Here is a 16,359-nt window from a genome sequence, read left to right on the forward strand (position 1 = left end):
TGAACCATATTCAATTTGATTTAAAAAAAACCCCATCTTATGTATTTTTCCTGACTAAACACTTTTCTGATAAAAATTAAAGACAATATTAGTTTTAAATCCAGTTGATTTCTGCAGCAAATATTCTTACTTCAAAGCGCTTTATAACTTGGTCCAAGAAGCCTGTTATGATGCAACAATTTCCAGGGTTCTAATATTTATTAGTGTCTTCTCAAATTGCTGCTCTGAGTCATCCATAATATAAGAGCTGCTAAAATGAGCTCCCCAATACCAAAGGCGTGCACAAGTGTTTTGTCAATACTTTTAATTGTGCAATAAATTATACACTCAAGCTAAAATACCACTGAAGGGCTGAATACAAAACCATAGCGACAGAAGCTAAAACTTTCTTCTCTGTTTCTAAGGTTAAGCCCTACATTAAAAAGCAATTTGGAGAAAAAGCAACAGCTCAGCTAAACCAAGCACTTTGTGCTGAAGCTTCTTCATCTACAGATCTGCACCATTCAGGGCTAGATCGCATCTGGCCTTGATCCAATGTTCCAAACATGCAGTGTAGTTTGGAGCTGTTCAGGAGACCCACCACTGGTTTAGACTTTACCTCTCTGTCGGGGGTTAGAAAGTGCTTACTGAATACTCAGGGTAGAGCTTCTGGATTAATTTCCTGAGACCTAGTTGGAATACACTTGAAGCCCACTCTGAGACCCAGGAAGGCAAAAACACAGCAGATGAACTGTAGAGATGTGCTACTGTCAGAAATCAAAGCACTAGCACTTACACAATCTAAGATGCCATACTCCACAAGTGATAGTTGCTACTGAAAAGGGATGTTTAAAGACAAAAGAAAAGGAAATGATTGATAGAGTGACTTTTTTTCAGTAAGTGTTTTGTTCCTTCCAATTTTATCATTATCCACAATGCAAATTTCATCATAAGACTTGTCATAATTATTCTACTATGATAAAATATATCCTAAAAGTTAATAAATAAGCCTATTTCTTCATTTTATACCAGTATGGAGTACAAGTGGTGCTGTTCCCATGAGAACTCTGCCTCCAAAGACAACAGATAAACCTCACTGTGGATTGATGACAGCAGAAATGGTACTCTGCAACAGAGACAATGTCTTCTTCAACTGAAGACATCAGAAGAGAACAGTATTGGACTAAACTGTAATATTTAGATAGTAAGGTTCCATATTTACATTTATCAAATACATCCACAACACCTGAGATTTCACAGACTGCATAAAGGAGTTTAGAACAGTACTACAGAATAAGCACATACAAGTGACCTCCCTTTGGGGCGGCTTTCTGTCATTAGAGTGAAGAGGAAGAAGTCAGGAGCCTGGGAGGTTGCTTAGAGATATCTGGTCTCATGAAGCATTGACCACTTTCCATGGCAAGAGGGATTTTGGATAGCTCCTGCTTCATTTGAAGAAGTTACAGGGGCATCCTTTATGGATTAGACTGAAAAGCATTAAACACTACCAGAGAATGCAACAAATAAAAAAGGAATAAATGGTCTCTTATTAGAACGAAATCCTGCTTGGTGGTGATGAAAGTAAGTATGGCAACAAAGAACATGAGAAGATTTTCTTAAATTGACTGGTGAACAAGAGCAGGTTCCAGGACAGGGTGAATAAATGTACAAAGAGAATTTATTGTTTATGGACAAATCAAACTGTCCAATCTTTATGAAACTGGTTGACTGAATATTACAATTAGGAATTAATAGCTATGTTGAAAAACTCAGCAGACTAAAGGAAAGCTAGGTTTTCCTTAAGTCTGAAACAGCTTACTATGATCTGAAATAATTTGCCAACTCAGAAATAACAATTTCTAATAAATATGGTTTAAGAACATAATGGACAAAGTGAAATGGTTTTCTCAATAACTTGTCACCAGCTCTTTAATTAACTTAATATATAATGTATGAGGGAAAAGTTGCCAGAACACTTAAGTAACAGTGACAGATATTTTCAATTTTATGCCACCAATATTAAAACATTCTTGGAATTCCTAAATATTTTAAATGACAATTTTATGCTTCCATATTCCACAACTGAAACTTTGTAGCTACTGCATTTTATTACATACATTGTGGAGAAACTTGAATAAAGCCTATATCTGTGTTTTAGACTGCATATGTTCTAAGTTTTAGAATGTGCTTATGTTCCTTTACTCTTACTAAATGGAAAATTTTGAACTGAATTATCATGGATAATTAGTAATAAAACAGGAATATATGAACCACAATTGAAAAGACCTGTAAACTATTAACTGAAAACAGCTTGCATTTGGGAGCCTGTTTCTTGTGTTATCCTTAGATTCTTACCCCTCTCCCTATCCATGAAAAATGTACTCAGCCATCAGTGAAGCACAGCAAAAAGGAGAAAAGCAGTATGTTCACAGAAATTAGTTGTCATTAAATTTTGGGAAAAATCACTGAATAGTAAAGAATAATTCTGAGACTAATATCTGCTTTATAACTCATGAAGGTACATGCTTCAGAAACAACAGCCTCTAGGGTACAAATAACTTACTGATGTATCCATTATTTTGCCTTTTAATTATTTTCTTTTGCTTCTGGGTACATAAAAACAAACATGTTTTTAATAGGGCTTATAATATCCGGTATTTCCATCTGAGGAACGCAGCACATAACAATAACTCAGTACATTTTCCTTCCTTTAGAGACACAGATCACAATTAGTCAAGTGACGGGAATGTGCAACAGAGAAATATTGGAGACACATTCCCATTTACACCCACACAACCCACCAGTCACTCTCCTGGCATCCATTGAGTTGGCCCTGGATATTAGCTTGCTCTTGCACTCACTTTCATACGTGAGCAACAATCTAAGTTTCCTGCACATGAAACTGCCAGCCCTCAGGGAATTGTATCATGCCACTAAGAGCACCTTGAACACAAGCACTTTGTCTTGTGTTCACTCTGTTCTTTCCTATTAAGATAAAGTTTCAAGACCTCAGTCTTCAAAATATTTCATTACCTTGTTCTTAGAAACTGCAAAAGGTCACCTAAACTCCCAAGAAAAATGGAGCAGTTCGCAATTCCACACATAATCTGCAACCAAACTATCCAAAGTGAGGAATAAATTTAATTTCTAAGAGAGACAGGGCAGAACACTACAGTCAAGATACAGGTTTCCTTTGCTACCATCTAGGCCAAACACATGCTGGGTAACTTGCCATATCACAGGGCTCTCTGTCTTAACAAATAAGTCCAGCTTTGAGACAGCAATTATTGTCATAAGCTCAGCAGTCTCTTTAATGTGGTCTGTGGTCACTGTGGAGCACAACCTAAACTGAGTCATGCTTCTAAAAGATATATCATGTATAGGGTATTTTGCAAGCTAGAGCACTACTATGCAATGAACTCCAGAAGGGTAAAGAAGTGTAAATCTATGAATAACCCCGAGAAAAGATGAAGGAAAAGAGAAGAAATTCATACTAGGGATGTATCCTAAATCTGTAACTATTTAATTAGCAAGTTTAGAAGTCAGGAAATTTTTAAAAATTAAAAAAATAATTAGAACTCTATCCATTCTTTCAACTGACCTTATCCCAGGACACTTTGAACCATGAAAGATGCGAAAGGACCACTAACAGATTACAACACTATTTTCAATTCAAAGTGTGGCTCTTTCTACATAAAACATTATGAATGAAGAAAGGTCATTACCCTTAAATATCTCAAAATACTGACCACCTCTGCCAGCATAGCTTTTCAATCACTGCTATTAAAAATGCTTTTAATTATTATGAAGCATTTACTTCAAATTACTTTACATTCTTAAAATCAAAGATAATCCTCAAGAAGCTGATCACATCACCTGATTTGCAGAATCTAGGTTTCTTTAAGAATGAGAGAGAACCCAAGACTTCAGAGCACCTACCACTATAACCTTGCTCCAAAGAACTTGTCTGTTTATTTATCTGGGAGATGAGGTAAAATACTTTTCTATTGTAATTCAATTCAAATGCAGTTTGAATAAATGGATGGACCCAATATCAAAACCTGTTAAAAATTGGATTAAATAAATCCTTGTTAACGTACTTTCATATTTTCATATTTCTGTGAAACCTGTATCACCTGTGGCTTACAATGACAGTTAATTCTCAAAAACGGAGATTAATATCATCCAAAATGGCTCAGGTAGGTGCTGCCAACCTACCACCACCTGAAAACTGGTGTCAGCAGAATGGAATTTGCTGATGTCAGAAACTAACAATGGGATTTACATTAAGGGAACTCTGAGGAAATGTTTTCCCCTTCCTTTACCAGCTACCAGAATTTCCATGCTCATTGACAACTACCTGGTGCACACTGCACCACATTCCCCAGAAATCCAACTGCAAAACTGACCACTAACAGTTATCACATGTTTTTTTCAGCACTTGCAATATGGTCTTGAGCTAATCTGGGAGCATCAGCTTCTCACAGGAGGCTTGTCATTTTGCTAATGTGCCTCCATGCATTTGCAAGCTCCAAAATGAAAATATCAAGGAACACAATAAACTACAGACTATTTACACAAAACTTAAGGAGCCTAAGTTCAAATGTTTACAATGGGGTGCACTTTTAAGCACAATGTGAAACCACAGAACATGAATGACAACAGCTATTTCAAACCTCTACATCATAAACCAGCTTTGTTTTCTGAACATAGAGAAGACTTAAAGGAGTATACTGAATACTCCAAGAGACTAACTTATTCTTCCTCAAGTGAAATGATTTTCATTCTCCTGAGGTCAACCTTTGTGCAAATGTGGTAGGGATGGTAGTGTGGGACATTTAGAAAAGGGGTCACTGAGCACCAAAATAAAACCCAGGTACCTCTAGAGTCTTACTAAGTGGGAGGTAAGCCTAAGGACAACAGGACACAGTTCCATGGTATGGATACATAAACACCTGGAGAAAAAAGTACTGTTCATTTTGTTGCATTATTTTAGATCCATTGATATGGTCTGGGAAACTGCTCTGCAAGATTCAGTTCAAAAAAACATTTGACTTAATTGATCTAAGTAACAAACAAACAAACAAGCAAAAATAATAACAAAAAAAGCACTGCAGTGCAACAAACTCCTTGGAATATATCTGTGAGCTTCACATTCTGCTATTTCTTCTTCTGGTCCGGTCTGAGCATCCAAAATCATGTTGTGCAAACAGATCACACTCAAAATTTTGCAAAATATTAACTGGGCTTTTGCAAGGCAAACATATTATTCATACAGTATGATTATGTGTTTTGTTCTGCTTTTTGTGCTCTTCATAGCTTTTATATATACAAGTAGATTTTTTTTTTTTTTTAAATCAGACATCCTCTCCACAGACTATTTTGGCTAAGGTAGAAAGAAGAAAACCATTATAATGAGTCTTGTATTAGGAGGTCAGGACCAGTAATCCAGGGATTTCGGTTTAACCTGCACCTAAATGCCTCACAGAGAACTTAATTTCTCCTTGCTTCTCTCTAAATTGGATACACCATCTCCTCACTGGGCAGAAACTTGCTTGAAGACTGAAGTCTGCATTACGAGCACAAAATCTAGTGAAGCTTCATCCAAAATCAGACACGTTTATACACACATTTCCTACAGCATGTCAATCCCCCATTTTCTTTTAAAGGAAAACAGGTATGATATATTTCTGACTTTCTAGTCTGCAGCTACAGAGTCCAGAGCTTACTGATCATTCAGATAAGAAAACAAAATGCACCCAATCTTTTTTAAAGCTGCACACAATAAAATTTGAACAATCCACATTTCAGGGTGAGCAAAAAAGCATAGCATCCTATGACCTGATAATGCACTTGGCAAGTTCTTTAATGCCACACTACATGGCTAACTGAAGACCACAAATTTGTGATGTTTGTTGTTTCTGTAACTAAGCAACATGGACCTTTCCTGCACTCCCCTTCCTTAAAATAAGAGGATATATTGCACATCAGGCATTCAGAAAACTTCTGTTTACACAAAGCAGGCATACTTAATGCACAAAAATTTATGCTCTATTTAAACTGCTAATTATCATATCCCTGCAAATTCTAGGAAGGAAAATGGGTACAAAAAAAAAAAAAAAAAAAAAAAAAAAAAAAAAAAAAAAAAAAAAAAAAAAAGGCTAAAATTACCATTACCATAGGGAATTTGACTATGATTTCAATAGCACACCTGTACTTCTACTGTAGCTTGAAAACCATCACTCTCCTACCCCACAATAATGATGTAAAAAGAACTGGGGGGGAGAGGGGTGGGAGAAATCAAACCAAATCAGAAAAACACAAACTCAAAAGAACACCCACAATTAGGTATAAATTTATTATTCCATGGCAATAAAAAAGTTGTTAATGGATACATACACCTGTAGAAAAAAAAAACAGTACTGACAGAAACAAAGTTATAGGTATATTGTGAGTGTGAATTTAGATTCCCTGTGCAGTAAGGGGAAAGTCACCTCAGTTTAGTGCATGTCACCTATTTGCAGAATTAATACAGTCACGACAGCTCATCTTCTAGGCCAAGTAGTCTTTTCTGCTGGAGCTTTGTATGCGGATCCCAGAACTGTTTGTTTTTTTTCCCTCCTAGTTTGACTGCCTGAATAGAGATATTTTAAGGGGATGCCAGAAAATGCCTTTTTATGTTCTGAGTTACTTGAATATCGTTTAACATGATATATTGGCAGAACTTAGGAAAGAAGAAAATCAACATTTTTTTTCTAACAATGCTGATAATGGGATTGTTATGTTTTTCACCCTGCTGTGGACAGAGGTCTTTTGAAGATCTTTTTTCCTCTCTTCAATAGACTATTTTGCTATTCTTTGTATGTCCTGCTGTCTGCTACCAGACTGCTAAGTGTTTCTGACTGTGGTTGCTAGTTGCTATGCTTTCTGTTTTTAAGAAATGGCTTCAAGTTTCCTCTTTTTTTTTTTTTTTTCTTTTACTTCCCATGGCAAGAACTCATAGAAATTTCTTGGCAACAGCTAAATTGCAGAGTTTAGGGACAAGCTAGTTTCACAAAAGCTCTGTTGGCTCCCTAGTAAGGATTAAGCCTTTACCAAGGCATAAGTCATGAAACAAAAACAAGAGAAACAGGAAGCACCAAAATGAAAACAAAATGTAATATTTAAGGCAAAAGCAGCTTTACATTAATATATTGTATAAAGTCTAAGAAAGAAAAAAAAATTATATGCTACCTCCAATGACTGTTTGGGAAAGGAAAGAGCTACAGGAGACTCAATTGTCATGCTGGATTTCAGCTCTTCCCTTTTCTTTTTTTAACAGTGTAGTAAGAGTTACCAAAGATTAATTCTGCAGCAAAGTCAGAAATTTGCAGCTTTTCCTCTTTCTGCATTAACTATTCTTACACAAGATCAAGAAAAATAACTCTTTATGGGCTACAAGAAAGAGAGACTGTAAAGCAGGACACAATCTTCACCATTTGTAGGGTTCAAGGATTATTTCTTTAGCATAGTATTTATTATATGCTAGAATTTCCCTATCTTTAGCAATTGAAGCTTTAAATTCAAGGTCAGAAAATACAGAAGCAAATAATGAAAAAAAGGAAAAGGTAATATATATGCAAAAATTAATGTTCTAAGGAACATCTCAACTCAAGTGCATTTGAAGGCAACATGACAGATGTACTTAAAATGTGAGTTACCTTTCACTGGGTACGAGTCATATGAGTTAAAAATGGAAGTTGTCACAAAAAGAACAAAAATAATGAATCTCAAATGAAAAAGAAAAGCTAAAATGAGCTCAGCACAATCCAAGAGGGGGAGGTCAGGGATCTGAACAGCAACTAACAGAAACTTGTTAAAAATACTCATTTACCAGCATGCCAAACCCTGAATACCTGAAATATCTGAGCAAACATTTTTTTCCATAGATATTAAATATGATTGAAAACATAGGAAAAGAACTGCAGGATTCAAATTAAATGCATATCCTTCAGTGAAATGAGGGAGGTTTATTCCACCCCTCACTAGATTTCCTTCCTTCAGCCTGTCACATAAGTTTTTTAGTAGCTGCAAACTAATGACTCTTGACCTATTGTTTCTCCAGAATAATAAACATCCAACTGGCTTTTTCTTCCTCTCCTCTCTCACCTGTATAGGTTAATCCAGCCTCTAGATGAATAGCTGGCTCTTGATTCTGGGTGTTTTTAGCTGCTCTCTGGTTTGGACTCATCTCCATTTCCCAATGCCTGGTTTGAAAGAAACTTCTGTTCCACTGAGGGGAAAATGGCCCTCTTTCATGAACTTTTGGCCAGCCTCCATTTAGAAACCTCATTCCCTCTCAGCTCTGTTGGCTGAGTGAAGTTGGCTACTAGTTGAAAAGCTGTAGAAACCTTGCTTCTCCCATTCTGAGAGCCAGCAGTTCTTCCCCCTTAGTTTAACAGCTCTCTGATTTTGTGTGATATTAATTTAGCTGTAATTTATGCAGTTGTCGGCTGAATTCTGCTCTACCAAGATAGGCGAAATAGTTTAAAAATAAAAATGAAAATCAAATTCCCACCCATTAATTATACTGGGCACATTCCTGGAAGACATCCAGGAAGATCCTTCCCAACCTTCATGTGAAATTTCTTTTAAATCCTTATAATGTTTTAATGTATCCTTTTAGCTTTCCAGTACTGCGACATGAGCAACTCTCCACATCAGTGTTTTGAAACAATCTTTGCCTTCTCAGAAACCTATGACAATTGAAAGATAAATTTTCTGTGGTACTTTTGCATTCAAGGTTATTACTGTAATTTCAACACAAAGGTACCAAACCACCACATGTTAACTCAGGAGCAGCTTTTCCCTCCCCAGTGTTCAATGACAGAAAGGTAAAGCTCCAGGCTGCTGCCACTGTGTTCCTTTGTGTTCCTCAGCTCTGTGATCACCTTCCTTTTCTCAACAGCCTGTATTTTCTCGAATGGCAAATGAAGAAACAGCACTCACGCAGAGAAGTAAGAGGAAAAGCAGGGCTCTTCCATCATCAAAAAACTGATCTGCATATTCCACAATTTGTGTGGCTAAAAGAATATAGAAATTTTCAAGAAAATAATTAATCAATGGGATATTTCTAAGGCATTGCTTTTCTATTTAAAGGCATCTCTAACCACAGTCTACCTACGGATCAGCTTTATGCTAATAAATTTTATTGAGGTTATATCTGTCCTCCAAAATAGACTAGTCAAACTAATTAAAATTAATTACCACTGTAATGATAAGGAAGAGGGATGTGTTATTTGATTTTCAAGACATGCCATCTCATTGCAGTGAGAGAATGCAACAGAGCACACTTAAATATGGTGTTTAAAGGGTCTGATTCTGCTTGATGACCTCCAAGCCTGAAACTTTGGGGACAGCTTAATGTTAAAGGAATGTCAGACAATACAATTTACCTTTGGTTTGGTACTGAGTGAGAGATCCTCAGCCTCAAGCCAAATCAATTCTTCTGAGAGATAATCAGAAGAAAAGCGACATTATACTACAACAGTGTTCATCTAAGAACATTCCAGAAGAGCAGCTTGCCATGCAAAATGAATTGCCAACAAGTACCTTTACACAAGTTATTGCAATTTAACACAATTTTAAACTTTTAAAAGTATATTGTTCTGCAAAATATTTTTGCTTATGTAAATGTGTCTGTCAAAATAAACACTCCTTGCAGCGTTCTGGGTGTTTTTAAATAGCTGTGAAGAGAACTAAGTCTGAGTAAATGGTAGACAGTGCAATTAAGTGTTTACCACTTCCCTATGTCTTTGGGTACATCAATTGAGTGTCTCAGCAATGTTCTGATATTTGTTTTCACTGTTGGGTTTTTTGATTTTTTTTTTTCTTTTCTTTTCAAATAAACACTTCAACTTGAAGCTACTTTAAATATAAAACATATTTTGAAATATTCTCAAATATTACTTCAGAAAAGTGGGAGGAAAACAGGATTTTCCTTGGACAAAAGTATCAGGAGAAATGATTTTTTTATTTTCCCTAAAATACTTTACTGGGATTACACATGACATGTGTATTATACATAATTAAAAAAAAATTCATAAAGCTATGCATGAAACATAAAGAAAGAAATAAGGTAGCCCCATTTATGGTAGTCACTATTGCTTGTGTTTATCTCAGTACAATTCCATTTCACAAAACAATACAAAATTATGCAAAGAGTTGTAGCATTAATTTTCTTTGAAAAAGTTGGACAAAATTACTTTCAAGATTCTGCTCCCTGTAGTGGAGCCATAGTCTTGCTCAAGTGACTTGCAGTGTTTAATGATTGTGAGAAAGCCTCCTATTTAAAGGTCAATTCAGGATTGTTTAGCAAGCAGTTGATGATGTCTAATAAAAACTTTAATTCAAGAGTAGATCAGAAGGCGAAACTCAATGCAGTGTGGACCTCATGACTATTGTACCCACAAAGAAAAAAGCATTTACTTTTCAACAGAAAATAAATGAATAGTCTAATTCTGACTGAAAAATGGATTTGAATACAATACTCAGGAAACACAAATAAAGATCCTATGGGGGAAAAAAAAACCCCAAAAAACCCAAAAAACCCCAACAATCCACTTATATAAGGTATTTATCTTAATATATGCCAGGGCATGTGACTAAATCCTGCTCTGTGTACCTGTGAGATGTCAGGAGGGCTCACTCTGTCTGCCTGGACTGGAGTCAGACCCAAGGCACCATCAAGAAGTGTTTGGCTTTCAAACAGGTGCTTCATGAACATGGAAAATACCAAGAGGATGACAGGAGGCAGGCTGCTCTCAGAAATTGTAATGTGAATAATTTGATCATATGAAACCTGGCCCCTAGTTGAGTATGGCAATACACTTTCAAAACACGAGTTTAGTAACTCAAATTCCTAGCAGTCTTTGATATTAATAATCTGACTCAACAGATACAGCCGTCTTGAGGCATGATTTTTGCTGTAATTCACATTATTTCTAAATCTGACTCACAGAAATGAAAAACTTGACAAGTCTTATGCTTTCCAACAATTTCCTCTGAGCCTGTACAAAAAGAAAGATTGGCATACTGATTAATTTATTTTGATAGGTGATTTATTTTGACTTGGAGTGTCTATTCTTATTCATTACTTAACTAAGTTTGGCATTTGCAACCTCCAATTCAGTTATGAAGTAAAACACTACTTTTTCATCTCTTGAGATAAATGCACAATGAATTGCATCATATGTCACTACCCCTAAACTGGGACCAACTTACAAAAAAAAAAAAAAATCTAATGCACCATAGCTTTTTCATTTATAACTTTAGTCAGAGAGGAAAAAAAAAAAAAAAAAAAAGTGCTCCTGTACATCTCTGTTATACTTATTTATTTAGCTGAAATAATACTCATGAGAGGTTTTCTCATCAGCTTGATTATATCAGCATGTCAGTTCTTGACACTGATAACAATGGAACCCTGAAACACAAACACAAACCAAGCATTTTTGCAAAATTTTAAGGTGTCAGATGTACTGGGCATTTTGTTTGAACATTCACAGCTGAGCCAAAATGCTTAGGCTTTTAACCACATCGGTGACCTCACTGAATTTTCAATTTATTTTATAGTTCTTATCCTAGGCATAACCTTATAATTTGCAAGTTCAAAGATATCTGAGCTTTACACGCAACTAAAGAAATAGAAAAAAAAAATAAAAATACAAGCTACAGTTCTCAGTTGAATATCAAAATAAGCACCTTTTTAGACTGGATACATATCTCAATTTGCAAATATCTGAAAAACTGATAGGCATTTGAATGACTATAGTCTTTCGAATGAAAGAATATGCTCTTTTGAGCACACTAGAACATTAAAATATTTAGGTAATTGACTTAGTAACTTAGGTGTCTTAAAAGCCATTTTGATTCTTATTAAATGCATGCTAATTATGTTTTAGAAAAAATTGGTGGAAATAAAACCCTAGCTTTCAGCTAAACATATTGAAACTATTGTAAAAAATTAAATAACTGTGGTTTTAATTTGACAATTAGATGATACTGGGATTGGATCAATAAGCACATACGGATTTTTATATTTTTACAAATCTTGTTCATTAAAATTTTTTAAAGCATATATTTAATCTTTACTATCTGGAAGTAAAGAAACAATTCTTGTCTAATTATTGCTTTCAAGCTGCCCAGCTAAAACTTGGAAAATATGCACAGTCTAAATGGCAAAGAAACATTTTAGTCTTCAGCAGATTTTACACATATGAAATTCCTTGGAATCAGTCTTGGAAAGGAGAACATTCATTTTGTGGGGTCTTTTTCCTCTGCAACTGTATGGATTTTATAATAAAAAAGCTCCAGAACTAACAGAATCAAATGACCCAATACCTTAGATCATTGTAAGGAAATAAAGAGTCTTATTAGGAATTATCACAGAATATGCTGAGTTGGAAGGGTCCCATCAGGACCATCGAGTCCAGCTCCTGGCCTTGCTCAGAACACCCCAAGGGTCACACCATGTGCCTGAGACTGTTGTCCAAACGCTTCTGGAACTCTGTCAGGCTTGGTGCTGTGACCACTGCCCTGGGGAGCCTGTTCAGTGCCCAACCAGCCTCTGGGTGAAGAACCTTTTCCTAATAGCCAGCCTAAAACTCCCCTGACTCAGTTTCATGCCATTTCCTCATACTCAATTCTGTTTGTGGGTGTCCCTAAAAGCAGAGTCTCATCTGAAAAAGCACAGAACAAATCTGCCAACTCCTGACAGATTTCACAGATATTTCTCCAACAGAAACAAGTATCATAACAGCTGTGGTAAATGAGTGTATCTTGTGAGCAAAGGTTGGAAGGTCCAGGAAGCTGGCATCTAGGTGTTCATGCTTGTCGATTTTACCAGCCAATTCTGGATTCTGATGATGCATTACAGTATTATGTTCTCACAGAACTTTATGGTCTTATCTGTTATATAGTACATCACCAAATCGCTGTTGCTAATACAATGCATCCTTAGTTAATGTGCAAGAAATCACAGGAATATAGCCCACTTATTTTCTATGGTTTTGGATTAAATTGCCTTAAAAAGATGAGTATTTTCAGTAAGAGAAAGAGACTCTTGATGGAAGAAATGGAGAATATGGGCAACAAACTTATAAACATCACTCTTAAACAAGGTTTGCACCTTTACAATATCCAGGAAAATGACATTTTGAGAATTACTGTTCTGTGATTCTAGAGGAACAAGACTCATCAAAATCTTCCTGCCAGGTTCCAGATACTTTTGTCAGTTTATTGGCTGGCTCTTGAAATTCAGTCTGCATTTTGTAATCTTTTAAATTTGTCTTATCTCACACAGAGCAAAATATTCTGGCTTTTTCCCCCAAATATAGCGACAGATGAAATATAGAAAACTATTCTCTTTTCAAACATTTTCTTGGAACAGCTTTTCCTGTATCTTGCATATTTCAATTTTAATCCTGATGTTGCTGAGTTGTGCTGAATATTTAATTTATGCTAACCTGTCACTTATTTTTTCCCCCCTATCTATATAGGTATGAATATTTATGAAAAAAGCAGTAGCTGACCTGCACCTTGTATCATCTGAAAAACATATGCACACTGGGCAAATGGAACAAGAAGGGAGGAAGACAAAAATTTCTTTTTCCATCTTTGGAGCACAAAATAAGCCTCTCCATAAAAATGGCATTAATGAAAACGAACATGTTGTTCCTTATGGTAATTATTTTAAGCATCCTGTCTAGAGGCTCAAGAAGCTCAGTTATTTCCAAATCTGGCATGGGCAGAGTAAAAAGAGAGAAAAAGGACATAGAAAAAATAAGCACAATCTGATTGACCAGTGATGTAGCTCAAGTCCACATCAAGGGACCAAAAGTACATGAGTACTTGTAATTTCTCCCTCTTAGATACTTTTTGAAAGTGGAAAGGAATAATATGAAATTGATAACAATACACATCACTTCCAGCCTCCACAGCAGGAGACTGACATCGAGAGTTTGTGAACACTGAGGGCTGTTCAGTATCAAATGAATGTCCTTCCCACTGGTGTTTCAAAGGGTAAATATTCAGGACATTGCATGCATTGAAGAGGAATTAATATTTGAAATGCATGAAGAGTCCCTGTGATGACCCACTTCTCTGGGCCTTTGCACTCCCCAGTCTCCAATGATTCCATCCAGTTTGTGCCTATGCAAAGCGTTCACAAGTCCTTGAAGAAATATTGTCACATCTGGGAGACAAAGTGCTCTTTCTGAAGGTCATGTCTTTTAAGGAAGTATACTTCTAACACCTTCTGTGATCATTTCCTTCATATCCTTCCAAGCTATATACTTTAAAGATAATATTAGTACCCAGAAAACTTAGCAATAAAGGATGAAACTCTGGTCACAGTGAAATCACATCACTGGGTCTGTAAGCTTCCAGAACTCCCTCCTCATACACTCCCTGTGCCAGAACACAAACATCCTACATTTTTCACACTTCCTGATTTCTTCCTCCTCTTTAAAACACTTTATTTCATGAAAGTGTAATGAATAATGTATATAAAATACTGTTATGGGATATTGATTTACTAAGTCTGTGATGAACACAAACTCACTATGATCCACTGAATAGAGTGAGTAGGAAACATTATAGAACTACTTTCAATGAGAAAAAAAATCTGTAACACATTTTGAAATGACTCACAGAAACCACTTGTAGCAAATCTATTAAGTCTTCCAGCCCAGCTCTCCAAGAACAGCATGCTTCCCTGCAGAATAGCTTTTGCTTCTTTATACAATCTACTCTGAAGTATCTCAGAAAAGACTGAAACAGGGCTTTTACCAATACCTTTGGGAAAGTGCTCTACTACATAATCTATTCTGACTGTCAATCATTTTTTCCTAATATTCATCCAATCCAAATTTTCACTTTAGTAATCCCATCACATTACTCCCCTTGTGCTTTAGCATTTACACTCTTCAAATATTTATAGTCATTGTTCGGGAAAAAACCAGACCTTTTCCTTCAGCATATCAATTTCTGCACCTGAATGCTGCTGGTCTTCTTTGGAGTGCTGTATTGCTTTACACATTCCAAATAACTGTCAGAGAAATTAATATTTGCTGTTGCTGGACAAAAACAGACCAGAAAACTCCTTTCTCCATCACACAGTTTTCTGTGAGCAAATGTTCACTGCTGTTACATCACCAAAAAAGATTTATGGATCCAAATATTCAAATTAAGGAATACAAGCAACTAGGTATTTTACAGGGGAAAAAACCCTCAACCTGGTCCTAACTACAGATGACTATTAATAAACACACTGTATTAACAAAAAACAATGTATAATCAAAATATCTTGGACAGAAATCTTTCCATTCATGTTTCAAATGCTTTAGAACCGCCACTCTAGGATAGGAAAATTATCTTTGTTTTCCTCTCCTTTCTTCTCTAGTTCCTCTTACCTGCATTAGATGCCCAAACTCAGCCAAGTATCCTGCCCCTTTCACACATCAGAGATCATGGTCTACAAAAGTACAATTACTTGACAAACTTAAATGTCTTTATGATCATCATTTATTTTCTCCTAGACTTTCTCCAATCTGCTTTCCATTGAAAGTCCAGGTTGGAAGGGACCCTCAGGTCAGCTGGTCTAACCTTTTATGGGAGAGAGAGCCCAAGATTACTTAGTTTTCATGATGCCATTGGACAGCTGCCAGCAGTGGGGACTCCACAACATTCCTGGGGAGGTCATTCCAGTGACTGATCTCATTTTATGAAGTTTATTGCTTGCATCAATATAAAATGTTTCTGGTACAATGTGCACCCATTTCTCCTTGTCTTCTCCATGTCAGTCCCTGTGAAGAGCGAGCCTCTGTCCTGTTTGTAGCTGCCCCTTAAGTACTGGAATGCTGTGATGAGGTTCCCCCAAGTCTTCTCTTTACCAGGGAGAAAAGACCCTACACTGCTTTAGTCTTTCCTCATGGGGTAAATCATTCAGCTCTTCTGCTCATCTTTGTGGCACTTCTTCAGACCCTCTCCATATTTTTTAAATTTTGCAGACCAGAGCTGGGCACAGTACCCCAGGATTTCCCTATCCCCTTCATTCAGGTTAATATTTCTTTATATAAACTTCTGAAGCTTTTGATGATCATCCCTGTAAAAACTGTTCTGAAGAATTAATATTTGTGGTTTCCCCCATTCATAAATGTCATATTTGAGTTGACCTTTCAAGTACTTACAACTATAGTGAGTTTTAGAGACCTACAATTCTTGACACATCTTGATCTAATTTTCAATTTCATCTTCCCCATTAAAGTTGCTATAAATATTGACCCTTCATATAACATCCTTGTAGCAAAACTGAGGAATTCCAAAATTTATTTACTTCTAAAT

At 36.1% G+C, this 16,359-nt stretch overlaps 1 protein-coding gene across 11 annotated transcripts in view; it reads right to left on the bottom strand.

Moving 5' to 3' along the window:
- NRXN1 (neurexin 1) overlaps window positions 1-16,359 on the bottom strand; it is a 667,911-nt gene that overhangs the window by 403,459 nt on the left and 248,093 nt on the right. The window lies entirely within an intron of this gene.

This window comes from Sylvia atricapilla, chromosome 3 (genome assembly GCF_009819655.1).
Source record: "Sylvia atricapilla isolate bSylAtr1 chromosome 3, bSylAtr1.pri, whole genome shotgun sequence".
Lineage (NCBI taxonomy): Eukaryota > Metazoa > Chordata > Aves > Passeriformes > Sylviidae > Sylvia > Sylvia atricapilla.